The following is a 10,273-nucleotide window of genomic DNA, read 5'->3' on the forward strand; positions in this document are numbered from 1 at the left end:
TAATATTTTTTTCATGTTTTAGAAATGAGTAAACTGTCACCAAGACTGTTTTTGTTTGATTTAAAATAAATAAATAAATACAATACAGTAAAAACAGTGATATTGTAAAATATTATCACAATTTAAAATAACTGTTTCCTGTTATGTCAAAGCTGAATTTTTAACAGCCATTACACCGGTCTTCGGTGTCACTTGATCCTTCAAAAATCATTCTAATAATAGTGTTTTTTTAAAGGTAATAGTGAAGAAATGTTCTGCTTCTGAGCCAATTTCTGCATCAAATAAAGCAAAGCACTCGCAGTTTTATGATAGGATCACATATTTTGAAGAAGTTTTGTTAAACTTTGAATTTTTGTAGCTGGAAATGTTTTGTGACAGACACAAAGTTCCAAAATCCACCAGTGAAACTCATGAGGTAACTTCTGTTCTAAAAAGCAGCTTGCCAAAGGCTCTGTACAGTATTTGATGTGATCTGAGGAGAATATGGACCCTAACATTAGAGAATTCCAGGAGAAGCACAAATGACCATAAAATAAATGTCAGAGGATGCTGTTTTCTTTAGTCTGAACTAAACATTTTCCTGTTTTTAATTTCAGAAACCTTGTGAGCCTTTTAAACGCAGCAGCAGAGCAAGTACAGAGAGAGAGCGCAGATGGAAAACTGAAGGCATTTGATACAGATCAATAGTAGATTGAGGCAGATGTCATGAGCATTAATTTACAGAAAAATCAGCGATAAATGAAAACATTCTCGATAAAAAAGATGACCTTGAGCATTGTGCCTACTCGCCGAGCATCTAGAAAGCAAGAGATGTACAGTATGCAATCTGAATACTCCCACTACAATGAGGCAGAGCCACAGCCAATGATGGGCAGTAGAACTTAGTGCTAATAGTGTAGCAAGGGTCTTTTTTTTCCTCGAGCAGTTAGTTCTTTAAGTCTACAATCACGGATCCATGAGCTATTACAGTTGTGGCCATGAGCAAACCACTTAACCTCGGGTTACTTCAGGGGGATTGTCCACGTAATAAGTGGACTGACAGTCGCTTTGGGTAAAATCGTTTTCTAAATGACTGCTTGCTACTTGTAGGATGGATGAATTGACGGGCTGTCATATTGCTGGTGCTGCAGCGCTGATGTTTCTGTATCGGGATAGGTATAATACTAGTAGACATCACAGCTGGAAGGAAGCTCTGTTTTCCTTATTCAGCACCACATAATGACACTGAGAGTTAACACAACATGGAGCATGATGTGGAAAGGCAACGTGGAGCTTGTGAGAGGAATGCAAGACACAATACCATGCCAGGGCATATGGTGTTAACATACAATAATACTAACATTACGAGCATATGGGAGGAAGGAAGCTGTGAGCACAAACATGTTGTGTGTCACAGACCGTCAAACATCCCATAGGGAATGAGGAATATTAAATGGATGGAGGAATTAATCAATGAATCGGTGAATCGGTTCCTTTAATCCAATGAATAAATCAATCAATCACTATTATGAAATGAATCAACTGTAGAGAGACCCTGGGCCACATTTCCCAAAAGCATCATAAGCCACCAGTGGTCTCTATCCAATCTACTTAGGCTTATAATGCTTTTTGGGAAATAAAGCCGTGCACAATAAATTAATGAATCAATCAATAAAGTTAATTTAATAATCAAATAAATCAATTCATGAAACAGTTAACAAGTATTATGAATTAATCAACCAGTATACAGAACCTGAGCCGTGTTTATCCACACACATAATAAGCCAAAGTAGATTGTAGAAACCACTGGCATCAATAATCTCGACTGCCTAGGCTTATGATGCTTTTGGGAAATGCAGCCCTGAACAATAAAGGACTCAATCAATCAATAACCAAAATCAAATTGATCTTTCAGAAGTCATTTTCAAACCAAGCAGTATCATGGGGAATTTACATGATCAACTGAAATCTGCATGGGGAAGTAATTTGCCCTCATGTGAAATGTGTAGATTCCCACTGAAACAAATTCTTTAGGAATAAATCAGTTTTGGGATTTAAAATGGGATTTACTCAATCATTCAGTCCTCCATATCTTGAATCAGTGAAACAATCAGTGAATCAATCCTTCAGTAAATCTACTGAACATTAAGAATGAATTAATGAATCAAACCTTGAATGAATCAATGAATCAGTCAAGTCAGTTATAAAACTAGGCATTATGAATCAATCAATCCACCAAATCTTGAATGAATGGATCATTCAATCAATCAGTAAATCAATCAACCAGTCAATCAATATACTGAACAGTAGGAATGAGTGAATCAACCAACAATAAACTAAACCTTGAATGAAATGATACAAATCAAAATATAAATTAAACTCCCCGTCCAAGAGTGTTAAGATGTATTTCAGAAGACTGAAAGAGCAAAGGACAAAATTAACTGATTTTACATTTAAGATGATTTGGGAGGAAAACTTGACTGTCATGTCAGAAGTTATTTTTAACCTTGATATATGTATTGTGTAAGTGAAATAAAAGACATTAATACAGATAGTGGATGTGATTTTATATTCTGATGGAACGCGATTCAAATACAGAAAGCTTAAAATTTTTAAAGTGGTGTGCAGAAGTTCATCTTTTATCCATCTAGCAATAATACTAATGTCAACTTCCAAAACTTTTTCAATTATCTCAGGGAATAAGGGTTGCAAACAGCCTCGAAGTTTATTCACTCATTCACTCCCTCAATTCTGCCCTTCTCTATGAGGACAGTGCTTCACACAAACCCTGTGAGCTCCACAGTGCTTTAAATTGCCAGTTTAATATTAAACTATTAATTTGCCATAATAATGTACTCCTCAGAAAAGACAATCTCATCAAGAAATGTGGTGGTTATGATAAATTACTAATGCATTAGTAATATCAGAGCATGAATAATTGATGCACAGCTGACCTGCCATGAAAGAGAGCTGTAGTCCTGGAGACAGCAGTATGATTAGCACAAACCCCTCTGGCTCTGTGGGTTTGGAGAGGATGTGTGTGGGGGAGAGTGTGTGTGTGAGTTGTGGAGAGTGTGTGTGTGTTTGATGCTTCTATGAAGGCCACAGTGCGGCCAAACACATGGATTTTTCAGAGCTCGGTCGTCCCCGAGTATGTGTGGAGGAAGCAGAGCTGCATTATGAAGAGGCCAAAGGATATTTTTATTGCACTGAGGATGCATTTCATAGCTCAAGAGCTTTGCTGGATTTCTCAGTTATACCTTTATCTCAGATGTTTCTCCTAAAAGTCCATTGCAGAACTATAAACTGTTGATAAAACAGGAGTCTAGGGCTACAGTATATCATGAGGAGAGTGCAGACCAGATCATTCGAATCTGGGGGGGGGGGGGGGGGGGGGTGTTTAAATAACAATCAAGCCCATATTAATGCTAATTATTACAATTATTATAACCTTAACAATGACTGAGTGTCAATGAATTAAACAAAGTATTGTAAATGTATGAACATTCAAAATCTTATTAATGAATGAGTAAATAAATTCAGCCAATTGTATTGAACAAATGAATGAATCAGTCAATTAACTGAATCTTAACAATTAATTTATTCAGCAAAATTTTATATATGAATAAATGGTTCAATGATATGGAGAAATGATTCATTAATGATTCAGTGATTCAATGATTAATTAAAACATGAATCAATCAAAATCGTATTAATGAATCAACAAATCAATTAATCAGCACTAATGAATGAATGAATGATCCAGTCAATCAATCAACTGAAACCTAACAATTAATGAATTGTTGAATCAAACAAAGAACAAAAAAAATTGTATATAGGAATGATTCAATTAATTAATTAATCAAAGTATTATTAATAAATCAACAAATCAAAAAATAAGTTCAATCAAATCTACTGAATGGATGAATGAATCAGTCCATCAGCTGAACCTTAACAATAAATGAATCAATGAATCAAATTAAATCTTATATTAATCTTACATTTACCTTATATTTTTATGACTGAGATTGAATGAGAGTTCTGCAGTGAAAGATCTTGACAGCATATTGTTAAACTGTTCCTCAAAAAATACAGTTCCCGAAGACTTACATAGCATACGAGTCACATGGACCACTTTATGATGCTTTTTGTCATTTTTCAAGCTTGGCAGCATCTATTTACTGTCACTGTATGGTATAGTATAGAATAAACATTAAACCCAACATTTCCTATTGTGCTCCATGGACAGAAGGAACACGTTTGGAGCACCACGAGGGTGAATAAATAATGACAGAATTTTCCTTTTTAAGGGAACTTACCCTTTTAGCAAACGCCTCCATTGCAATCTATGAAAAAAATTTGAGACGTTAAACAGATCTCATTTTTATCTTTTTCCAACAAAAGGCACAAGCGAGCGAGAATCGAACGGGCCATGTAACCGGCTTTCACGCTGTCATCTCTGTGATTGTGACCAATCATGATAAGTGCCCTGCATTGATTCGCGGTGCTCTCCTTCTCCATCCTACTCGCCCCATCAGGTCAATGGGAGAGGTGAAGCTATTACCAGCACGCTCTTCACCTACCTGTAATTTAGAAGCACTCACCTCCTGGATGGAGCCCATGCTATGCTTCTCACATGTATGTGTGCATTTGTCAATGCGTTTGCCAGTCTGTGTGCAAACACACGTGTATGTGTGTGCTAGTCTGAAAGTGTGGTAAGTGCTAATTTTATACTTGAGCAGATTCTGGACACTCGGTGTTGCCTGAAAGAGATTCTTATTACCTCCGAAAGATTGTAATGGACCAGCTTGAGCTTGGGCGTGAAAGGAAATCTCATCGTCTCATAAGAGTGCATTACACTCTCTCATACGCTCTCACCTTAAGGAGCATGTAATCTGATGCTAAGCGCTAAACGTGACTAGCCTTTTAGCTCAGAGAAAAACAATGCAGTTCAACTTTAAAATTCCACTACTGTAAAGGCTAATTTTTATGAATAAACTACAGAATGGTTGTAAAAGTTGTACATTTTCTGAAGATAATTGATCAATGGTTCTTCTCTGTGAAAAAGTAGTCACTGCTAGCTGTGCTAAGATGGTCTGGGTGCTTTCTTTTTGGCCCAAGTCAAGACATACCATCCCTTTTCCTAAAATATAAAGGCAGTTATATATTTTCTGTTCAAATTTTTCACCTATTTATACTATATTTATGCTCCCATCCTGACACCGCTGCTAAATGGTTTGTGATTGTAGCTCTCTTCTTACTACGACTCTTTGCTGTTTAAATTGCTAAATAACTTAATTGTTATCATATATCTGACATTATCCCAATTAATCTGACATCGCTAGCTAGCACAGTTTGTTAGCATTACAATAGCCTGTGTCAAATCGGAATCAACCAACAAACATGGTGAGTTATGCCATCTTCTTCTGTTATGATACTGTGCCTTTTATGTTGTTATTCAACTGAAGCCAAAGGAAATTAAATATTATGAATAGCTTGGATTATTTTTTTTTTTTCTGTGCAGTGTAAAAGTAATGTTTGATGCAGTGTTGTTATTGTTAACTAAAACTTAAACTATTAGTTCATTAAAATGAAGCTGAAAAAGAAATAGAAATTAATTCAAGCTAAATAGAAATATAACAAATAATAGATTACAAAAACACAACAAAATAACTAAAACTTAGTCTAAAATTAAAATGAATACTGAAAATTAAAAAATCAAAGCTCATTAAAATATTCATAAATATTATAAAATAGTATGCAAAAAAATCACTTCATATTTATTTGTACAGTGTCCTTTATGATCAATTTAATTCAAAATACATATTAAATAATTTAATTAAATATAATTTACAGTTACCTTTTACTGTCCTAAAATATATTTTGTAAAATCTTTGTAATATACACTATATATATATACTGTGTAAGCAATTACCTCTCAACATAAGCATCTAATACAGGCCAGTGTCTCTTGCCGTGTACGTCACGTTACAGGCCAGATGTTCTGCACGCAGGCATGAAGCAACAGCATCTGAAAAGTTCCAGGCGTGTTCTAAAGGAAAAGAGGAACAGAAAGCAACGCTGTTTACAGAGAGAGATAGAGCTGTCAGAGAGTGCAAGAGGTCAGGGTGTTGGTCTGGTTATAGCGTTGCTATAGTGAACGTTGCCCTGTTATATATATATAAGTGTTCATGTAGATTAGAATATGGCCTCAAAAGATCGGTATAGATGTTTATCTCTTGACCAGATCTTCATCCTATTGAAATGAGGGCATCACTAGCGCTGGTCACATCCAAACAGACGTGTCTCATGAAACCAATCGCACTGCAGCAGATGTTTCAGATAGCACCAATCACACGGCGGCAGATGTTTCCCACAGAGCCATTTGGATGCAAGCAATTACCTCTCAACATAAGCATCTAATACAGGCCAGTGTCTCTTGCCGTGTACGTCACGTTACAGGCCAGATGTTCTGCACGCAGGCATGAAGCAACAGCATCTGAAAAGTTCCAGGCGTGTTCTAAAGGAAAAGAGGAACAGAAAGCAACGCTGTTTACAGAGAGAGATAGAGCTGTCAGAGAGTGCAAGAGGTCAGGGTGTTGGTCTGGTTATAGCGTTGCTATAGTGAACGTTGCCCTGTGGTTTCACAACACAGAGGACATGCAGTGTCCTCCCACGGAGCAAAGATATTGTGGACCTCTGTCTTCACTGTTGTTTAAAAGCAAACAGCAGAGGTTAAGAGTTCTTTCTTTATGCTGGAAGGACGACCCTGGGAGAACTATTTTAGAAATGCTTTGAATGCCCTTTTCACATAATGCTGCATGATATCTCCAGCTGTAGGCTTTTGACTGCATTAAGGTCATATTTAAAAAAGAAATATAGCATATTTATTGTAACATTTCTGCATTGTGTGCTGTAAAATCACAGCAACACAGATGTATTGCATTAAAAAACAAACAAGATGATGTGATGTCTGAAGCAATTGTAGATTTTTCTCTAGAGCCTCGTAATCATATCGTAATCATATTTTTCTTCCCAAAATATAACTGTTTGTATATTTTTGATATGCAAATACCCATTTATACTATATATAAAAAAAATAAGTGATTACAGAGATGTATAAAAAATATTTAAAAGTATTCAAAAATAAGCGATTACAGAGATTAAAATAAAAGAATAAAAAGAATAAAATATAAAAAGAAAAAACATTTTGGGGGATTTTTATACTGCCATTATATTAAAGCCAAAACAATTTATTAAAATAATATATTTAGTATTATATTATATAATAATAATATTACATTTGTACCACGTGTATATTATCTATAAATATATAAAGTTTTGTATTATGCTGACAACATATTTTTAAACCACTATTAGAGAAATATTAGATGTTTAAACAGATACAATAAAAAAAAAAATTCAATACTGAGAATTGTCAGAAATGCTTCGAATGCCCGTTTTACACTTAGAGCTGCACGCTTTCAGCTGAGTTCACATATTTCTAAAAGGAAATATATGGCATATTTATTGCAACATAACTATTGTGTGCTGTAAAATCGCAGTAGCACAGATGCAGTGCATTGAAAAACATAGAAGATCATGTGACGTCTCAAATGTTTCTTCTATTCACCCTTTCGATCCAATGGAGAGCAAATGGAGACTTCAGATTTTTCTCTAGAGGCTTGTAATCTTATAAATATCTTCTTTAGCAAGAGTTTTTACTCCCTAAAATATAACAGCAACAATATGTTATGCACAGAGGCCTATTCAAGTCAAGTCACCTTTATTTATATAGCGCTTTTAACAATACAGATTGTGACAAAGCAACTGAACAGCATTAATTAGGAAAATAGTGTCAATAATGCAAAATGACAATAGTAAACACTCATTTTTCAGTTAAAGACAGTTCATCATTGAATTCAGTGATGTCAACATCCAGCTCAGTTTAAATAATATCTTTGCAATTATGTCAACGATAACGCTGGAAATGAAGTGTCCCCAACTAATCAAGCCAGAGGCGACAGTGTTCATACTGTGAGCACAAATATTAAGTGTTTACAGAGATGAAAATAAAATAATATAACTGGATTTTTATATTGCCATTGTAGGCTACTAAAGCCAAAAACATTTTATCTATAATAATATATTTTTTATTTATATTATATAATAATATTATATTTATATTTATATTACATTTATATGAATATTATAATTATATTTATATTACATTTATATTATCTATAAAAGTTGTATTACACAGACTACATATATTTGTTAAACCAGAAAAGCTTTCAGAAATGATTTGAATGCCAGTTGTGCACATAATGCTGCATGCTATCCAGATTAACGCTTTCAACTGAGTTTGTCATATCTCTAAAAAGACAAAGAGCAGGCAAAAGCACGCACATCGATCTCAACTGGCTGCTCGACTAAGAAACAAGTGGGACATTTTTTAAAATGTAAAGTCGGCAACACCAAAGCTCCAGAGCTTGGAGCTTTGGTGTTGCCGACTTTACATTGAAAAAATATTTCTAAAAAGAAACATGACATATTTATTGCAACAAAACTGTCACGGTTGCCTACTGTGAGGAGCGAGGAATGAGGAGACGTAGGGGAATTCATGAATACTGTCTTTAATAATCCACAGGAACAAGGAACACACACGTAGCAACGGGGATGGACGTTAGACACCGGACCAAGGAACCAAGGAACAGAACATTCTTTAAATACATGACTAACGAGGGACTAAACAAGAAACACCTGAAACCAATAAACATAATTAACACGAGGAGAAACTAGGTCACAGGGAGCACAAGGGGAGCAAAACACAACAAAACTGGAACACAGGTCTGACAATAACTGCATTATGTGCCATAAGATCGTAGATGCAGTGCACTGAAAAAAAAACATATACTCTGAGTTAAAACCATAGCTGAGCCATTTCCTGCCAAAATTTCCAGCCAAAAACTGAGTTTTACCCCATCTTCACATTTCCTTTTCCTTCCCTCCTCTTTTGAACATGCCATACTTTGGCGCTTTTCCTCTCATGGAGATTTATGAAGTCCCCCAAACGCCTGTAGCATTTAAAACTTTTTGGATCTCACAAATGAGATAGGAACCCTGTCCATAATGTATATTGAGGGCTGGAGTCGGTACAGACAGTCTGAACTTTAATCCTTCTTATGTGTCATCAACGCATAGACACAGTCTCCCATCTGTCATTACGAGACACATCAGAGGAAAAGAGGGAGAGCCAAGAAGAAAGACAGAAAAACGAACAGGGGGTTGGGTGATTCAGTGCAGAAACTCTTGGGTGTAAAATAGAGTGACAATTATATATACACTTATTTTAAAATAAAAAATATGTATAAAGATTACAATTACAATATATATGAATATACATACATTAATTGTGTCCAAAATAAAGTTTTGTGTTTACATGATATGTGTGTGTACTGTGTACTGTGTACTATATACAGTATACAGTGGGGCAAATAATTTGATACACTGCCGATTTTTCAAGTTTTCCCACTTACAAAGAATGGAGAGATCTGTAATTTTCATTGTAGGTACACCTCAACTGTGAGAGACCGAATCAAATAAAAAAAATCCAGAAAATAACATTGTATGATTTTTTAATAATTAATTTCCATTTTATTGCATGAAATAAGTATTTGATACAATAGAAAAATAGAACTTAATATTTGGTACAGAAACCTTTGTTTACAATTACAGAGGTCAGACGCTTCCTGTAGTTCTTGACCAGGTTTGCACACACTGCAGCAGGGATTTTGGCCCCGATCCCCACGACAACAGTCTGCACTGTGCCTCGGCAACAGCGGGATCGCGCCCAGTAGGATGGATCGCGAGCCTGGCCGCTCATCAAACGCAGCCGGGCGAGAGCGGAGCATACGCAGCGAGAGCTCGCAGTGATGACAATCAGCTGCTCGAAAGCTGACCGTGCATGCTTCGCTCCTAAACAAACGACACACAAATCGTGTGTATCCCCTGCCGCCAGATATCGTGGGCAGGGAGAAACACAGCGTTTGTAATGCCGTTCGCTCGCCATAGACTTTCTCATTGTTTTATATATGGCCCCCGATCTTTCTGTGGAGGGGTGCGGGTTGCAACGCTCTGTTGGGAGGGAAGAAACCGCAGCGCGGGCTTCCGAACTGCGAGAGAGAGAGCCCTGAATATAGCGGGTGAGGACCGAGAAAAGGACAAGCCCGTCTCGGATCCCTACGCTAAATCCACCTGCGATCCCCACGACAACAGTCTGCACTGTGCCTCG

Source organism: Sinocyclocheilus grahami, unplaced genomic scaffold (genome assembly GCF_001515645.1).
Source record: "Sinocyclocheilus grahami isolate Dianchi unplaced genomic scaffold, SAMN03320097.WGS_v1.1 scaffold78.1, whole genome shotgun sequence".
Classification (NCBI taxonomy): Eukaryota; Metazoa; Chordata; class Actinopteri; order Cypriniformes; family Cyprinidae; genus Sinocyclocheilus; species Sinocyclocheilus grahami.